Source organism: Prionailurus viverrinus, chromosome C1, assembly GCF_022837055.1.
Source record: "Prionailurus viverrinus isolate Anna chromosome C1, UM_Priviv_1.0, whole genome shotgun sequence".
Classification (NCBI taxonomy): domain Eukaryota; kingdom Metazoa; phylum Chordata; class Mammalia; order Carnivora; family Felidae; genus Prionailurus; species Prionailurus viverrinus.
In genome coordinates this window covers 17,772,014-17,793,212 of record NC_062568.1, presented here as the reverse complement: position 1 = coordinate 17,793,212, position 21,199 = coordinate 17,772,014, and the positions used below count along the sequence as shown (strand labels likewise).

Below are 21,199 nucleotides of genomic sequence, written 5' to 3'. Positions count from 1 at the left end.
TAAGCTCTACTCAGGCTTTTCATTGTCTGGCCACGTTCGCTAATGGCCATATTCCCCCAGCATCTCTTATTTTTACTCTCAGCTTCTAGTACCAAAGTCACTATCCCCAAATCAAACAATAATGTACATAAAAATTAAATTTAAAAGTTTTGAATAAAGACCTCTATCTAATTTACATATGAATTTATTTCTGACTTTCTTCTAGTTTACCTAATGGATTTGAACTCAGATTGAGTCTCAGATCCCAGCTACCACTTACCAGGTATGTGAATTAGAAGTAGCCTCAATTTTCTCATATGTAAAATGGCAATAGGACTAGGTACTTCATAAATTCATCAAGTTAGTCTGCTGAATGCTGGATATTTTTGTATTCCTATAAATATTCTTGAGCTTCATTCTCAGATGCTTTTAAGTTACTTAGAAACTGCTTCTTTCAGGTCTGCTTTTTAGATTTGTCAGGTGGGACTAAAGACATACTCCATTACTGATGCAGAACTCTTCTTTGTGCTCCAATCTACCCAGCACTCCTCAATCTTGAAGTGTTTCAGTCTTTTGGGAAAGACAGAATTCCTAGGATTTGTGTGAGGGCCTTTCCCTGTTCTCTCTAATCATTTCAGGTGGTTCTTTCTAGGCCTATAGGTAGTTTCCTCATATGTATATGCCAGTCAGTTCTCAGCTAAATACTAGAGAAAGTTGCTTTGTAGATTTCCAGCATTCTCCCTGGACAACTCTCTTCTGTGCTCTGCCTTGCAAACTCCAGGTGCTTTTGTCTTGCCAGACTGTGTGCTCCATTCACTTTATTTTACGAGTCAGCCATGGTCTGGATTCTCTTTCTTTGTGCTATGGGCTAGCAACTGTCAAGGTAGTATGTCACAGCAATCTTCTGTGGTTCACTTCATTAACTTCCTGTCTCTTCATGATTATTGTCATTTGTTGTCTTATGTACAGTGTCTTGTAAACCATGTTTCCTATATCTTGTCCTATATATATATATATATACTAATATATAATATATAATATATAATATATAATATATAATATATAATATATTATATATTATATATATTATATATATATATATTTTTTTGGTTGTTTCAGGTAGGAGAGTAAACCTGATCCCTGTTACTTCATTGTGACTGTCAGTAGAAGTCATTTTATCATCTGTGTTTAACCATCAACAGACTTAACCAGAATATATGTGATTATAATGATAACATTCTTTTTAAAATTTATAGTGAGCCTCTCCTCCTATAAAAGAGTAAATCTGAATTATATCCCTGGTTGGACCACAGATTTCATGTGAAGACCTAGACAAATCCTTTTAACTTCTCAAGCCTTCATTTACTTTTTTAATCTGGAGGAAACATTGAAATAGACAATTCTCTTTCAGAAATGTATCAGTGAACACTAATATTTTCTTCAGAAATTGAGAAAGGCTATTGAATTTAAATATATCAAAAGGCTTTTAAGGAAAACAAGAATGTATTTTCAACATCTGGTCTTCCTGAATTTGAAAGATTCTTTGTGACTCAGTGCTTACTAACAAACCCAGCAGTGAAACTGAAATCTTCACTTATTCATAGCAATGCCAAACTGAAATAATTTAACACTGGTCTCTCTTTAGATATCAAGTAATAAGCTTTAGCCCTACTTCTTATCTCTTTGTTTTATTCCTCCATATTCCAATAATCCTATTGCCCTACTTTGACATTACGGTATGTAACTATGTAAATATATCATGGAAGTCTACCTCAAAGTGAGAAGTCATATCAGAAGAAAACACCAAGGGACTACAAGACAAAGATTTCATACATGGCTATCTTAAATAATGCCAATAATCACACTGAAAATGTAGTAAACTCACACAAGTGTCAGAAAATTTATCTTTAGTGCATTTAGAAGAGGCTCATTGCCAGGGGCAGAATGCATTAATTTCATATGCCATGTTAGGAATTTCCATTTCTCCTTGACTAAAACATTAGTTTCAAAAATTATCTTTAGAGTAAAAAGACTCTCAGTGATTTATTAAATCTTCTTCCCTCCTCCCCCCTCCTTTACCTTCAGAAATCCACCAATTTTATACCATATTTGGCAGGCAGGAAATTGGGCCAATCTATTCTCAATTCTACCAAAACCATGCTTTCAATTTGCTTAGCATTTGCAAAATGAAAAGCATTTTACTAGGTTTTGTGAGGGTTTCAAACAAGTAAAGTATTTGGCTTTTTTCCTTGTGAAAGTAGAATATAATTAAAGAATCAAAATATAAAATTTAGATAATCAATGTAAGGCAAAAATTATAAATACCAAACATGGCTAGCTAAATATCAATGGGATTTTTTGGTATAATTTTTGAGGGAGTTCAATCCCAATCATTAGGAATAGCTTTGTTATGACTGTACAGCTAAGGAAATAATAAATCCTTAATTCATTTATTTAAATATGTACTAAATGTATAATGTAAGTGCCAAACTGAGTACAGATGGCTTAGAGTAGTACTATCTAATAGAATTTGTGTAATGATGGAAACATTCTTTTTCTAAAACGTTCAATGACTAACTACATGAGCAAGTTTTAATTTTAACTAGTTAAAATTGAAAAAATAAAAATTCAGCTTCTCAATTTCAGCAGTTACATTTCAAGTATTCAGTAGCCACATGTATTGGATAATATAGATCTAGAAGGAAACTAATCCATATACAGAAATTGCAATTTGTTGTGTAAGATTTATGACATGGTTTTTTTGGAGAGAAACAGAAAGAAAACTTTGTGTTCCTTAGAAATTTGTAGAAGAAATTGAGTTTGAACCAAGATTTAATATATTTAATATTTATCAGAGAAAGAAATAGTCCACTGAAATTACAAGTAGAAAAACATAAGGCATATGTATTACAGAGTAGTAAGCAAAGTAATATATAGGGAATTTGAGGGAAATGGTAAACAAAAAGGAGTCAGGTGAAAGAGGGACTGAAAAAGAACTGTTCTCCCTTTAGTTTGTCAACTATGGCATTAATGATATTATGGACAAGGTAATTTCATGTTGGAGGTGGGGGTGGAGCTATTCTGTGCATTTGAGGATGTTTATCATCATCCCTGGCCTCCACCAACTGAACACCAATGGCAGGTACCCCAGTGGTGACAAAGATGTTTCTAGACATTACCAAACATCCTCTGGAAGGTAAAATACCTCTGGTTAAGGACCACTGTTGTGAAAATGGCCCACAGAGATATCAGGTTGAAGGCAGGGAGTTTATTATGTGTGTCGGTGTGTGACATGAGGAGGACTTGATATAAGGGATTTGTGTTGAGTGTAGAGTGGAAGCTTCCTTCAACTAAACAGGATTGGAGATGCAAGAGATGGAGATTAGGATCACAGGTTCTGGTGAGACTGTTTACACTCTAGTGACTGCATGCAGGGTGGAGTCTTCTACTGAAATGGAAAATACAGCTGAAGGATCAAGTTTGAGGAAAAGATGATTTTAGCTTTCAGCATGCAGACTTGTGGTACCTGTGGAACATCCAAATGGAGATGGTTCTGTGGGTAGTTGGAAATTCAAAAGAGAGGTGTCAATTGAACATGTAAATTTGGGAGTCATAAACATCTAGTTAATAGTTGAAAGCATGAATGTTTCTCCTTGCCCACAGCATCTAGACTCAATGGCAACTGTTATCACTTCCAGTTGGTCTCTAAATATAGCCCTCTTCATTCCATTCAATGCACAGCACCAGTTTTTCTTTGGTTTTTGTTTTTGTTTTTTCCTGATTTCATGTAGAATCAAGGACTTTGAGGTCCAGTTACCTGGCCTATTTACTTTCAGTACTTCTTCCTAGAGGCTTTTGATCTCTCTTCCCTTTTCCTGAATCATTCTTCTTCCATAAAATAGCTTGTTCCCACAAATCCTTCTGTTGTTAACTCAAAGTTCATATTCCTATGAGACCCTCCCTGATCAGGCTATTTACATTTCAACACTCTTTCTGCCAAACATTCCTTGTCTAAATTTTTTGTTGTTGTTCTCCATAAATCTTATTAACATTTAATATACTTCATATTTTATTGATTGATTGATTACATGATTATCCCCAGCAATATATAAGTTCTATGAGGTCAGGGCTTCTGTTTTGTTCACTTCTGTATAGCCACCAGTTAGATCATCACCTAGTAGCTTGTAGGCTCAATCAATACTTCTTTGATGAATGAAATGATAGGTTTCCTACTGGTCCAGACAAGTTTTCATGGATTCAAACTCTTGCTTAGACTTAAGACACACACTAGGAAATCACAGGAAAGTAATGTTCACTTGTTTTTCAGGGTGTCAGATACAGAGCTTAGTACCTGACAGTACCTGCATAACTCCCTGAGTTTTTTCAATTTATGTTCAAAATACATAACAGCTTTTTTACATCATATACAAAATTCATATTTCTCAGTATGAGTTCCAAAAACTCTTTAGAATTTTTACATTTTAACCTCATCATAAATTCATCATATCCCCCATAGTGAAATATGTTCATTTCTGCTTTTTGTGCTCTGACATTGTGCCATTTTCAATAATAATGATGCCCTCCCACCTTCTCTTCACTAATATGTCTTTATAATTTTAATCTATTTAAAATTCTATCATTTCTGGAAAGCTACATTCACTTTTTGCTCCTATCCTAGGGCTGCATTCCTATAAGAAAACTTCTCTGATGCCACAGGCTAGGGTTAGGTGTTCAATTTGTACTCTAAACAACCCTTTACCTACTTACCAACTTTGTATTGTAATTGCTTGATTACTTCTCTGTCTCCAACAAATAACTATAAGCTACTTTTGAGCTTATATCAATTGTATCTCTTGTTCCTGGCCACAAGCCAGAGACAGAGTACAGCTTGATAATTGTTTCTTTATGTACATTAATTGCCTTCATGTATTTCTAATCATTATTCTGCCTAATAAATTTAAACACCTACTTGCTCAATTTGTTCTTTGCTACTACTTATTTGTTGATATTATATTAAAGTACTGCTAGCTTTTTCAGGGTGTTCTCCCTCAGAAGTAGAATATACTCTTTTGCCATATTAGTGGTACTTTATGGGCTTCCAGTCCCTAAAGCATCTCAGTTAAGTCATGCAAAATATTTTTCTTGTAAAGAGCTTAAGAGTTTGGACACTTGAATCAGATTGGCTGGATTTGAATCTTGAGTCTATGTTTTACTAGCAAAATTACTTTGGGCAAGTTGTAGAACATTGTAAATCTTGGGTTTTTTTCATCTTAATAGGGTAGTATAACCTAACCATAGAAAGGAAAAATCAAATCAAATAAATATAAATCAATTTGAAGAAGTTATGATGATTATGTAGTGTAGCACTGTGTACTCTAGATACTAAGTAATGACTTTTAAGATGTCCAGCTCCCGTATCCCTGGGTGGTGATACAAGTTACTAATGCCTAACAGATTGATGATAGCATAAGGAAGAAGCATATACTGACAAGAGCAATCTTATCTACATTTTCCCAATGCTTTACATTCCCTCTTTGAGCATTCCCAAATTTTACCTTCACTCTTCTTTCTAATTCCATAATTTTTTTTTGCCTTATTTGTGTCATTAGAGTACTGAGGAAATGGTGTAATGAGCTAAAGCTTAATGCTGCACAGGCCTGTCCTAAGAGACACACTAATGTATTAGCACTAAAAATGTTTGAAATACTAATTTTCCTTCTAATGAGCCTAAACATTTTATTATAGTTATACCTTAATACCAAGTTGCAGGTCATTACCTTCTCATATTGAAAGCAGCTGATGTTTCTAGGGCTTAATGTTTCTGCCATTTGCTTGATGACCCCTCCTTCTTGCCCATTTTACATAGTAGGATTTTAGGAAATGAAAATTAGATCACTTGACAAGTATTGTGTATGATGTTTCGATTTCATTATTTATTCATTATAAAATATTTTTCTGATTATAACAATTAATGTATGCTAATCCCATGAAATCTGAATTTGGAAAATGTGAAAAGGAGCAAATAAAATAAGAATGGTTCATCTTACCACCTAAAGATAATCAGTTCTGATTTAGTTTTTACCAATCTTATTTTCAACACGTGTTTTTTGTATGTGTTACAAACAGTGTAAAAACTTTTCTTTGCTCCTTCTTTCATTGAACAATCTATGTATGTTTTCCCTTGTATTAATCACCTTTGGAAATGCCATTATAATAGTTAAAATAATAGTTTAGTTATCTAATCATATGTTACAGTTTTATATATATACACATGAGTATCTATTGATGTATTTATTGAAAATTGATTTCTTACATTTTTATCGCCCTATCTTATAAACGATATTGTGAGGAACATCTTTGTGACAAAAATTGATCTGAGTTATTGACTTATTTAAATGTATCCTAATGGGGGAATATATTCAATGTATTTAAACATTTGTGATGTACTATACTATATTAGTTTCAAGAAATAGAATGTAATATATTGGCTAAAATCTCAGACTCTAAAGTCAACCAAATCTATACTTGAATCCTCACTCCAAATCATTTGACCTATACAATTTTAGGAAATTTACTTGACCTTTTTAAACCCTATTTTTCTCATCTATAGAATGGGATTCTTGTATATAATGAAATAATATTGTAAATAATATTAAGTATATATCATGGCAATAAAAACTGCTAACTTTCACTATTAATTTGTACACCCAACCAGGAATGCAAGTCTATTTGATTTTCTGATCCCTTATAAGTATCATCATTTAAAAATATATTCGAATTAGATGGGGGAAAAAAACAGTTTCAAGTGAAAAACCCAAACTCAAACAAACGTAAGCAAAATTAGGATATTCATTGACTCATAAAACTGAACTTCAGACTGGTCAGGTGACATCTGACATTTAGATTTAGCTGAAACCAACACTCAGATGAGGTAAGACTTCCTGAATGCTCTTCATCCTCTCAGTTTATTCACTGTGCTGGACCTGGACATTAGAACCAAGATTACAGATGTTTATATAAATTGCCCATTTTTGACACCTTTTAATCAGAGAGGAAAGAGCTTATCTCTCTCAAAATTAATTTGAAAAATATGAGGTACTCTTATTCTTCCTCCTTGAGCCAGATGCCTTCCGCTTAAGTAGTTACTCTATCAATGGAGATGGGTTTCCATGAGGAGAGCCATTACATAATAGGGATACGAAGAAGGGATAAGAAGAAGTTCTTCAAAAATCACGAACACATTGCCACTAGAGTGACCTTGGCCTGATGAGTCAAGCTAACTGGATGTACTCTGTCTATAACCGCTGATATTTTAACTTGCAAAACTTAACTATAGTAACCAGCGTTGGTGAAGATGTTTTCAGGTGTTCGTTATTTTTTTCTCCTGTCTACTGGTCTTCTAAAAAGCAATATTCCTACTGGTTTAGTGGTTTTTTTTTCTCTTAATTTTGCTTATTTTTTATGGAATTTATGGCATTTTTAAAATTTATATATTTGGTTGTTTTTTAAATTTATATGTTTCTGGAAACCCCATTTCACTGAAGAATTCACAATTATTATCAAGTCCTTAATAGCATTTTAGTGTGATTTCTTTAATCTTTATATATTTTAATTGTCCACCTTTCATTTCATAATGTGGCTTAATTTTGACTTCTTTTTTTTTGTCATTATTTCTTTTTGTCTGTTTTTGACAAATATTTCAATTTGTCCACATATTCTTTACAAAGACTAGCTTTTGATTTTGCTGATCTCTGTTTACCATTTTAGTAGTTTTGTTTAATTTGTTTCTCTATAAATTTCCATCATATTTCAAATATTTCTGCCTTTTAAAATTTCTTCTGTAGAAAAGAACATTCAGTTTCAATTGTATATTTAATATATTTGTTTTAAATATTTTAAAAATTCATGTAAAATCATGAATTTCCATTAATGATGGCCTTGGCTTTATTCAACAAATGTAATATGAATTCCTTCATTTAAATTAATTCTAAACTTGTAAATTACTTGTAATTTTTTTTTACCTTGCAACCTTTTTTTTCAATTTTAGAGTAATTTTTAGTTTCTAATTGCATCAATGCAAGAAAATTGGACGTTTATGACATTTTTCTTGACATTTCTTGAGACTTATTTTTGTGGCTTATCATGTTGCTAATTTTTGTAAACATTTCATATACACTTAATGATATCACATGTTATATATATGATAAATATTGTTTTCTGTTTTAGATGTTTTTTGGTTTTTGGTTAAATCTTGCTTTTTTTTGGTATCGGTGTCTGGTAGGCATGTATTGAAATCTTCCCTCACTTGTGTAAATTAAAACTTATTTTTATAGTTAGATAAATTTTTGTTTTATATGTTCTTACTTTATTTTTAGTTACATAAAAATTTGGATTGTCACATCTTGTTGTTAGAATGTTCCTTTTACTCTCTAGCAGTAAGAACTAGTAGCTGTTTTCATCTCACTTAAGTGTTTTATTTTTTATATTGGTAATCTTCTATCAGCTTCTTATTAATTAGTATTTAATAATTTAATTCCTTTATTTTTACTTTCTGTATATTTTGTTTGTTTTTGATATTGTTGTTTGTTTTAATTTTTCTCATATAAGTTGCACATAGTTGTAATTTTTTTTAACAATTTTAGTTGTCTTTTACTTTCTAGGAAAGTCCCATTTGTGTGTGTGTGTATGTGTGATTATTTATACTTTGGTAATTACTGCTATCACAACTTATTGTGTTTTCATTAATTTTTTTTTACTTTTTTCAAACATGTCTTTTTTTTAATTTCTTAAATTAAGAATAAAGTTAAGGTTGGATTACAGCTAGATTTAGGATTTGGTTTGGGCATTTTCTCTTTTATATCAACAGTTACTAACCTTGATTAAAATACTTTGACTTTTCAATATATGTGCTCACCATTATATCTTCTGATGATATAATTTTAATAGTTGTGGTAAAAATATAATTATTAATATTTGTGATAAAATTCAATGAGTAATAATTATTTCCATGTTTATATTTAAACTTTTTAAGTCTGAATGTCTGAAAATGATTTAGTCCAGAGTCATATTTAACTAAGTAAACAAATTTAGGTTAAGTTTTATTTTCCCATACAATATGAACATGATTCCACTGGTTCAAATATCTAGTTTTTTGTTATCAGTCTAGCTGTCTTTCTTTGATAGATAATATGTAATTTTTCTGTTGTGAATAATTTTGTTTTCATCCATAATGGTCCACATTTTTCATTATATTGTGTCTAGGTGTGATTTTATTTTTATGCATTTTGCTCAATATTTAAGTGCAGTTATTCTTCATATATATCTTTTTTTATCTATTCTGGATAAGTTTCATCCTAATATTTTTTTTTAATTTTTTTTTTCAACGTTTATTTATTTTTGGGACAGAGAGAGACAGAGCATGAACGGGGGAGGGGCAGAGAGAGAGGGAGACACAGAATTGGAAACAGGCTCCAGGCTCCGAGCCATTAGCCCAGAGCCCGACGCGGGGCTCGAACTCACGGACCGCGAGATCGTGACCTGGCTGAAGTCGGACGCTTAACCGACTGCGCCACCCAGGCGCCCCGTCCTAATATTACACCTTCAAATACTACTCTTCCCCTTGTCTGTACATTCCCTTGTAATACTTGTTAGACATATAATACCTGACTCCACACTTGCCATTTCTCTTCATGATCTTCATGCCTTCATCGTTTTTATCTTTACATCTGCAATCTAGCTGAATTTCCCAGTACATTTTTCTAAGACACTAACTTTCTTTTCAATTCTGTCTAGTCTAGAGTATGTCATATCTATTAAGCCTTTTTCCTTTAATGATTAATGTTTCAATTCTCTTGGTCTTTAAGTCATGTTAGACTGCTTTTGCTTCATTTCTTCTTTGATAAAGAGTATTAGCTCTTATTAAAATCTTTGAGACCCCTATATTTACTTAAAATTTTTTTCAATTTTTCTATGATTTTAATGCACCCAGATTATTTTATCTTTCAATTATTGACTATTTTTATTAGCTTTAAATTTCTTTATATGTTTTGGAAAAAATTGTGTAGCTTCTTTTGAGTAAGATAAGAGAATGTTTCTCTCTTTTTCCCTTCCTTTGTCTTTCTTTCTTTTTTTTTTAATGTTTTTTAACGTTTATTTGTTTTTTGAGAGACAGAGACAGAGCATGAGCTGGGGAGGGGACAGAGAGAGAGGGGGAGTCACAGATTCCAAAGCAGGATCCAGGCTCTAAGCTATTACCACAGAGCCTGACGCGGGGCTCGAACTCACGAACCACAAGATCATGACCTGAGCCGAAGTCAGATGCTTAACCAACTGAGCCACCCAGGCACCCCTATCTATCTTGCTTTCTATTTGTGTTTACGCCTCCATACCTTTTGGTATTATGGCTATTTCCTTTGTCCCAGCTCTCCCAGGCCAACAGCCCTAGGGTAAGTTGTACATTTAAAATTCAGAAATCCTGCTTTTTGGTATTGAAAAGCACAGATCCAGTCATTAGAGTTTGTTACTTGGTTCAGATCCAGGTTGTAAGACTGTAAAAACTGTAGATTCCCTAATTATATAGCTTCATATAATTATAGTTTCAAATAGCATTAGCCAGCAACTTTTGTCAGCTTCATACTATCAGTAAAAATTTTATTACTCATGATTTTAGCAAATACGTTGGCTTTTAACTTCCACAGAAACTTTTAGTTTCTGTGACCCTATGGAAGCTGAAAAACTAGGACCTGCTTCTAAACCCAGAGCCCAGAGGCCTATGGTTTCATTCCTTGTCTCTACTTTGTGTTTCTGTTTAATTTTTCTACACTGAGAATTATTTTTATTCTTTGTAATAAGAATATCTGTATAATTCTTTGAAACCATATACTTCAATTTTTTTTTTTTACTTTAACTCTGTCTTTGAGATATAATATAGCTTAGTGGTTAGCACAGATTCTAGAGCCAAACATGTGCACATCTTGACTCTTCCTCTTTTAACCACATAAGCAATGGGAAAGTTAAATAACTTTCCTTTGGCTCAATTTCCTCAGCCATGAAATGAGGATGATAATAGCCTTTTCCACAGTGATATTTTGTTTTGCTTTGCTTTTTAAAGATTACTTGATATTTGTATATATCTGTATATAAATACAAATGCTTGGGACCCTGAATGGTTCATGGTATTACTCAGTTAGTGTTATTTTTTATTAAATCCTATGATATACCCTATAATCCACCAATTGCAATATTAGATAATTACCAAATGATACAGAAAAACTGATTTGAAGGGGTACATGCACCCTGATGTTTATAGCAGCATTATCAACAATACAAATTATGGAAAGAGCCCAAATGCCCATTGAATGGATGAATGGATAAAAAACATGTTATATATATATAAATACACACACACACACACACACACACACACACACACACACAATGGATTATTACTCAGCCACCAAAAAGGATGAAATATTGCCATTTGTAATGATGTGGATGGAGCTAGAGTGTATTAGGCTAAGCAAAGCAAGTCAGTCAGAGAAAGACAAATACCATATGATTTCACTTACATGTGGAATTTAAGAAACAAGTCAGATGAACATAAGGAAAGTGGTGGAAAAACAAAAGAGAGAGGGAGGCAAACCATAAGAGACTCTTAACTATAGAGAACAAACAGTGTTGATGGAGGGGAGGTGGGCAGAGGAGGGGCCAAATGGGTGATGGGTATTAATAAGAGCACTGCTGTGATGAGCACTGGGTGTTATATGTAAATGATGAATCACTAAATTCTACTCCTGAAACCCATAGTGCACTATATGTTTACTAATTAGATTTTAAATAAAAGCTTGAAAGAAAAAATTAAAACATAAAGATGAAACATATGTGTAATGGGAATAGCAGAAGGAGAAGAAAGAAAAACGAATTTGTTTCTCATAGAAGAAATTGTATCAATTTTCTACTATCTCTTTCAGAGAATAGAAACTGAAGGAATACTTCCTAACTCATTATATGAAGTCAACATTACCTGATTACCAAAACAAAACAGAGATATTACAAGAAAACTACATATTAATGACTTTCATGAATATAGGTACTAAAATCCTCAACAAAATAATAGAAAATTGAATACAACAGTATATTAAAAAAACACCATAACCAAGTATGATATGTTCCAGTTATGCAAGGTTGGTTCAACATTCAGAAATCAAGTAATGTAGTTCAACACATCAACACACTAAAGAAAAAAAATCACATGATTATATCAGTAGATGCAGGAATAACACTCGTTTATGGTAAAAAAAAAACTCTCAATAAACTGGGAGTATTGTGGAAATTACTTAACTTGATAGAGAATATATGTTAAAAAAAAAAAACAGCTAACATCATTCTTAACGGTGAGAAACTCAAAACTTTCCCACTAAGATCAGGTACCAAGCAAGGATGTCCCCTCTTACTATTCCTTTTCAACATTGTAGTGGAAGTTCTAGATAATGAAATAAGATAAGAAAAAAGAAATAAAGTTTATACATTTTGAGAAAGAACAAATAAAATTGTCCTTGTCCACAAATGACTGTTTAAGAATTTATTTAAAAAAAAAAACTTTCGAGGGGCGCCTGGGTGGCGCAGTCGGTTAAGCGTCCGACTTCAGCCAGGTCACGATCTCGTGGTCCGTGAGTTCGAGCCCCGCGTCAGGCTCTGGGCTGATGGCTCAGAGCCTGGAGCCTGTTTCCAATTCTGTGTCTCCCTCTCTCTCTGCCCCTCCCCCGTTCATGCTCTGTCTCTCTGTCCCAAAAATAAATAAACGTTGAAAAAAAAAAAAATTTAAAAAAAAAAAAAAACTTTCGGAACTAATAAGTGATTATAGCAAGGTTTCAGGACATAAGGTTAGTACACAAAAGTTGACGTTTTTCCTATACACCTGAAAGGAAAATGCGGAATTTGAAATTTAAAACATATTATCTATATTACCACCTCTAAAAATACTTAGGTATGCCTGACAAAATATGTACAAGCTCTATAAAAGGAAAACTATGAAACTCTGATGAATGAAATCAAAGAATAACTAAATTAATGGAGAAATGCTCCACGTTCACAGATAGGTAGACTCAATATTGTCGAGATCCAGTTCTTCACAACTTGATCTATAAATCCAATGTCATCCCAATCACCATCCTAGCAAGTTATTTTATGTACACTAACAAATGGATTCTAAAGTTTATATGAAGACACAAAAGTCCCAGAAGAGCCAACACAATATTAACAGAGAACTACAGTCAGTGTTTGAAGACTGATACAGCTGATTTTATGACTTACTATAAAGCTACAGTAATCAAGCCAGTATAGTCTTGGTGAAAAACTAGACAAATAAACCAATGGAACAGAATAGGAAGCTCAGAAATAGACCACCAGAAATACAGTTAACCAATCTTTGACAAAGAAACAAAGACAAAACAATGGGGCAAAGGTAATATTTTCAACAAATGATGCAAGAACAACTGGAAAACAATGAAAAAAAAAAACGAACGTAGACAGACTTTACACCTTTCACAAAAATTAACTCAAAGGATCACAGACCTAAATGATAAACTATAAAGCCCCTATGATCATAACTTAGGAAAAAACCCTAATGATCTAGGGTATGGCAGTGCCTTTTTAGATACAACTCCAAAAGCATGATCCATGAAAGAATTAGTTGATAAGCCAGATTTCATTAAGATTAAAAACTTTTGATCTGTGAAAGTGTCAATAAAATGAGATGATAAGCCACATATGGGGAGAAAATATTGGCAAAGAACATCTGATAGAAGACTCCAAAGTATATAAAGAATTCTTCAAACTCAGCAATAAGAAAATAATCAACCTGATTAAAAAAATGGGTGAAAAACCTTAACAGATCCCTCACAAAAGAAGATATACAGATGGCAAATAAGTATATGTAGGGATGCTCCATATCATCTTTCATGAAGGAGATGCAAATTAAAATGATTGATCACTACGTACCAATTAGAGTAGCCAAAATCTGGAACACTTAACAAACCAAATGCTGGTGAGGATGTGGAGCATCAGGAACTCTAATTCTATGCTGTTAGGAATGCCAAATGGTGCAGCCACTTTGGAAAATATTTTGACAGTTTCTTACAAAAGTAAACATACTCTTACCATACTATCCAGCAATGATGTTCCTTGATATTTACCCAAAGGAGATGAAAACTTATGTCTACAAAAAATCCTACACAGAAATGTTTATAGCAGCTTTATTCATAATTGCCAAAATTGGGAGCAGCCAAGATGTCCTTCAGTAGTTGAATAGATAAATAAATGTGGTACATCCAGATAGTGGAATATTAGTCAGCTATGAAAAATGAACTATTAAGTCATAAGAAGACATGGAGCAAACTTAAATGCATATTACTAAGTGAAAAAAGCCAATCTTAAAAGACTAAATACTGTATGATTCCCACCAAATGACATTCTGGGAAAGGTAAAGTTTTGGAGATAGCATAAAGGTCGGTGATTGCCAGAGGTTGAGTAGATAGTGGTGTGGGAGGGTTGAATGAGCACAGAGAGTATTTAGGGCAATGAAAATATCTCGTATGATACCACAGTGATGGATACATGTTATTGTGTGTTTGCCCAGACCAATAGAATGTACAACACAGAGAGTGAACCATAATATAAATTATGAACTTTGGGTGATTATGATGTGTTAATGTAGGTTCTTCAGTTGTAAGAAATGTACCACTTTGAAAGTGGATGTTGTAAGTGGGGTAGGCTATGTGTGTGAGTGGGAGAGTGTAAATGGAAAAACATCTGTATCCTCCTCTCAGTTTCACTACAAACCTAAAACTGTCCTAAAATAATAAAGATTCAAAAAAAAAAACAGGGCAGATTTTTTTTGATTTATTAAAAAAATTTTTTAATTCTAATTTACTTATTTTGAGAGAAAGAGAGAGAAGCAGGAGAGGGGCAGAGACAGAGAGACAGAGAGAGAGAGAGAGAGAGAGAGAGAGAGAGAGAATCCCAAGCAGGCTCCCTGCTGTCAGCACAGAGCACGACGTGGGGCTTGGACCCACCAATTGTGATACCATGACCTGAGCCAAAACCAAAGTCAGATGCTCACCGACTGAGCCACCAAGGCACCCCCTCAGGGTAGCTTTTCATAAATATATATCTTCACTTAATTATGCATATTTCTTGTATATTTTCAATTAACATAACCACAGTTGAGCATAAAGTTTTTCATGTTTTACATTGTTTCTGTAATTAATATTTTTATGGCTTCATAATATTTCATCCAGGGTGTTTATTCTTTCATACTACAGTTATTTATTGAACATTTACTATGTGCTATTAGAGGTCACGGGAATGTACTCCTAAGGCAAAGTACCTTCACTTACAGAATTTACAAAGTGCTCATGTGTGCACAGTTGATATATAATCATTCATTTGACTTTTTATTATACTGTATAACTCTTTGAGACAAGAAACTTTATATATATAGTTATATATATATATATATATATATATAGTTATATAGATAGATATAGATGATATAGATATAGATGATATAGATACAGATATATATATCCTGTTATTCAACCTTGAATAACCTTTGCAGAAAAGAAGTAATGTTATGGACCTAAACATATTTTGCTTACTTACGTGTCATTGTTTTTGTGTAAATTGATTTTCCAAAAGAAAATGAGAAACATAAAGGTATAAAAGTATATATAAAACCTAGTGAGTTGAACCAAGAAACTGCTTAACTGATTCACCAGAGTAAAGATCTAGAGGACAAATTGGACTGTGTTTTCCATAATACATTAAGATTTTCTATATCTCCTCCCGACATACAACATAAAGATCAGGCTTTCATATAGAATATTTTATTACTATGTGACATTTCTTACCCTACCTCAAAAATAGCCTCTTAACCCCAAATGATGTTAATGCCCAAGCTTAGAAAATTGTTTTTGAAAGTTATATGAAGCTATGAAATATCTTTATATTAAGGAACACTATTGGTTTATGAAAATAATTTTTAATAATTCATTTAAATTAGAAATGACTTCATTAGCATCCCCGTTTTCTTCTTTCCTCTCTTTGTTTTACAATATATAAATATGCTTGGAACCTCTGTGGAGACACAGGACTTCAGTCTGCTTGTCTTCTTGCTGTTGTTGGTGTCGTTTGCATGAAAGTTGCCTCTAGCAGTTTTCTGGATCCACAGTAGCTCAAGGTTCATTTCTTCCATATTAGATTATTACAAGTTTCACTTGTTTCCATTTTACTTATTTATTAATTTATATTTATTTGATAAACATATTTTATATTAATTAATTATTTAATCATGCAATTAATAATTAAATTCTTTAATTGTTATTAATTATAATTATATATATTATTAATATATTATATAGTAAATATATTTATATTATATATATTTATATAATATTTATATATTAAATAAAATAAATTAATATATTTATATATAATTTATATAATGTATATAATTTATATATAAATATATAAAATATATATCAATATATAATATATCAATATATATAAATCTATATTTATATATAAATAATATATAAATATAATATATAAATATATAATATATAAATATATATAAATATATATAAATATATATAAATATATATAAAATTATATATATTTATATAATAAATAAATTAAATAAATTAAATATATAAATATAGATATTTATATTATATATTAAATTATTTAATTATTATTAATTATAATTAGATATTATTAAATATATAATTATAAGTATATTATTAATTAAATTAATTATTTTATATTAATTATTATTTATAAATAGTGCTACTTTCATTTTCATCTTATTCTTTCTTAATTTTATAATAAATTTCAGAGGTATGAAAAGTTTCAAAAGTGTGAATATTCATGGTCCTCAATACATATGCTAAATGTTCTCCAGGATGTTTCCAGCAGTCTAGATGAGGCTAGTTTGATTTTATGTTGCTGAACTCTAACTTATAATTAACTTTATGTCTATACGGCTTTTCTCACTATAAGATCTTTAAGGTGGAGATAGAAAGGCTTTAACAGGGTCAATCAGGAGTTGTGACTCTTCACTTTTACTTCAACTACATGTTTTGTGCACTTTGCTAAATTCTACTTGCTTTATTTAACTATTTGAATCTGTGATCACAGAAACTTTTTTTTTCTGAGTTTCAGGTCATTTAACATTTCTGTATTTGGGGGAAAAATCCTTTTAAATTACATACAGTCAACATTGATTGCTCTCTATTCCCTTTATATTCATTCATTCAGTGATTTATTCAAGATCACATGCCAAACATGTTGCAGGAATTATGCTAGGTCCTGGGGATTCAGTGTCACAAAAACCGCCTTATCCCTGAATCTGAAGTGTTTTTGAGTAACCTCTCCAGTATCAGTACCGGTACTGATGACAATCAGAATTCTATTTTAGAAAGGTTCACAAAATCCTTGAGTCTTTACTTTCTTTAAGATTGCCCTACAATTCCACCTCTCTGCAAAAAACTTTTTCTATGTAAATGATCTTTCTTTGTTTAGGTTAAGTGCCTAAGTATAGCTTCCCTTTGTCTTCTTACCTGACATAAATTCTGGATAAAATGTCTGCTTTGTCCCCCAGGTTGTCAAGTAATCCCTTTCTCACACTTCTCCCTCAAAACACGCTATGCAGTTTAGATTGGCAGTATTTTAGTATATTCTTCTACATCATAGAAGGAGGTTGGCGGATGGGCCTCATTCTTCTGAGATAGGAGGAGGAGGGACATCAGGTCTTAAAGATAATCCCCAAGTTTTGGCTCTGGATTCTCTGCATCTTTTATCTCTTCCTATTATCTAAGTGATTCAGATCCATTCGGTTAGAACTAATATTTATCTTTTTTTAATGTTTATTTATTTATTCTTGAGAGAGAGATCACATGTGTGAGAAAGAGAGGGTGTGGAAGAGGGGGAGAGAGAGAATCCCAAGCAGGTTGTGCACCATCAGAGTGGAACCCTGTGCGAGGCTCAAAGTCACAAAATGTGAGATCGTGGCGGGAGCTAAAATCAGGAGTCGGATGTTTAACCAACTAAGCCATCCACGTACCCCAGAACTAATATTTGTCTTGAGACTGCTAGTGAAGGACTTGGACTAAAATAAAACTTCTAGGTAAGCTCCAAAAATTAAATATTTTTTGAATTCTGCTATGCTCCTGGCATTATGGCAAGCACTGCATCTGCCTCACTGGCTAATGGAATTATAGCTAAATTTTTCTTTTGCGACCAAGAATCTCTCATAATCCCTTAGTTATGAAATCTGAACACAAATTTATTTCTGTCACTTAATAAGTCATTACAGTTTCTTTTTACTGTAGTGTATACTTTATCCTGACTTCTAAGTGCCTTGGGAAATGTAGAGATTTGCCTAAATGATATTACTCAAAATGGTTTAAATATGTACTATTTATTAATAAATCTTTTAGTATAGTACTTGATTCATTAAATGTTTAACAAGTATTGACTCATTATTTTAATATTCTCAAACTGTTAAGGACCAATCATTTGGCAACAGTAAGAGTTAAATGTAAAAATACTGACACTATTGAAACTCTCATTTTCATACCCCAAAATGATGATACCTTTTTATTTTTAGTGTATTTCCTCACATTTTTATATTTAGTGATACAAACCACACTTTAAGATTTTCTTTAGTTCGGGGCGCCTGGGTGGCGCAGTCGGTTAAGCGTCCGACTTCAGCCAGGTCACGATCTCGCGGTCCGGGAGTTCGAGCCCCGCGTCAGGCTCTGGGCTGATGGCTCAGAGCCTGGAGCCTGTTTCCGATTCTATGTCTCCCTCTCTCTCTGCCCCTCCCCCGTTCATGCTCTGTCTCTCTCTGTCCCAAAAATAAATAAAACGTTGAAAAAAAAATTAAAAAAAAAAAAAGATTTTCTTTAGTTCATACAATCTAGACAAGAAAAGCACAACTCTCTATCCTGCCTTTAGTAAGAAGTGCCTCCAAATTAAATTATGATTAAAATTTATCTATTCTGTTCTCACAGTTGAAAAAAAGATTTCATTCTGTCACCTCTGAATGATATTTGAAAACCCTTATATCTGGAAAGGGTTCTTTCTAATTTCTAGCATTAATATTCCCTGCTAATTCTGAGAACTAATCTTTTCTGAAAATTAAATTCACTGATTGTTCACAATTCCTACAAAATATGTTTACATATTTGAAAACATTCCAAGTTCTCCATGTTCCTTTTAAGTCATAAAAAAGATTAAATATCCCATTTATTAGACTGGGGACAAAGTTGTATTGCTTTGCTAGTGACAACAGTCATAGAATTTTAAAACTGATGGCATTTGTTACATTGCTGGTATGTTTAGGGAAAAACAAAGATTCCACTTGGACTGTCATACAAGATGTACATTTTTTTTCCCCAGAAAGGATAAAAATCAAGAATAAATGAGAAAAACAATGGTGTGAACTAGTTCAAAATGGTAAGGAGAATTGTACAATACTCAAGTTATTATCTTTAACATTTTAGAATATTAAGGAAAAAGGTGAGAAAATGATTTTTGACTTGACATTAAAAATAACTAAGCTACAAATAACCCAGTGAAGAAATGGGCAGAAAACATGAATAGACACTTCTCTAAAGAAGACATCCAGATGGCCAACAGGCACATGAAAAGATGTTCAACGTCTCTCCTTATCAGGGAAATACAAATCAAAACCACACTCAGATATCAATTTACGCCAGTCAGAGTGGCCAAAATGAACAAATCAGGAGACTATAGATGCTGGAGAGGATGTGGAGAAACGGGAACCCTCTTGCACTGTTGGTGGGAATGCAAATTGGTGCAGCCGCTCTGGAAAACAGTGTGGAGGTTCCTCAGGAAATTAAAAATAGACCTACCCTACGACCCAGCAATAGCACTGCTAGGAATTTATCCAAGGGATACAGGAGTACTGATGCATAGGGCCACTTGTACCCCAATGTTTATAGTAGCACTCTCAACAATAGCCAAATTATGGAAAGAGCCTAAATGTCCATAAACTGATGAATGGATAAAGAAATTGTGGTTTATATACACAATGGAATACTATGTGGCAACGAGAAAAAATGAAATATGGCCTTTTGTAGCAACGTGGATGGAATAGGAGAGTGTTCTGCTAAGTGAAATAAGCCATACAGAGAAAGACAGATACCATATGTTTTCACTCTTATGTGGATCCTGAGAAACTTAACAGAAACCCATGGGGGAGGGGAAGAAAAAAAAAAAAGAGGTTAGAGTGGGAGAGAGCCAAAGCATAAGAGACTGTTAAAAACAGAACAAACTGAGGGTTGATGGGGGGTGGGAGGGAGGGGAGGGTGGATGATGGGTATTGAGGAGGGCACCTTTTGGGATGAGCACTGTGTGTTGTATGGAAACCAATTTGACAATAAATTTCATATATTAAATAAATAAATAAATAAATAAATAAATAAATAAATAATTAAATAAAAAATAACTAAGCTAGAGGGGTGCCTGGGTAGCTCAGTAGGTTGACCATCTGGTTCCTGATTTCAGCTTCAGATCATGATGCAAGGTTGTGGGATCAAGCCCTGGGTGGGGCTCCACACTGAGCATGGAGTCTGTTTAAGATTCTCGCTCTCTCTTAAAAAAAAAAAAAAAGAGAATCTGGAGCTGAAAGGGAAAGTATATATCAAATTCAAAATAGTATAAAGTATAATCACTTATAAACATTATGTATGAGCCTGATATGGCCCATAATCTGGGTTCTTTTCAATTGGTCACTGGATACCAAAATTAAATGATGCTATGATGAGAATGAGTAAAGGTTACGAACTGCTGGACAGCAAAGACCCCTGTTACTCATCACTATATCCCACTATCTGACATGAAGTGTATGCTCAATAAACATCTCTTGAGAAAGGGTGTAGACAGACCTTGAACTTCAAACTGATGTATCCTAGCTGGTACTTCTATGCTGGGAAAATATCCACTCCTATTTCCATTACACTTGGATCCATTCACCCTGCCTTTTGTTTTTCATCCCCTTTATCCAGTTATTTTCTTCCTTATCCCATTTACATTACCAAAATAGCCCCAAGTGTTTCTAATAATTTTGTCTCAGAGATCACAATATGTACTGCTTCCTTGCCATCAATTTCACCTGGTCTCAATGCTTCTACGC

At 32.9% G+C, this 21,199-nt stretch overlaps 1 protein-coding gene across 2 annotated transcripts in view; it reads left to right on the top strand.

The window, feature by feature from the left end:
- SPAG16 (sperm associated antigen 16) overlaps window positions 1–21,199 on the top strand; it is a 1,004,778-nt gene that overhangs the window by 717,387 nt on the left and 266,192 nt on the right. The window lies entirely within an intron of this gene.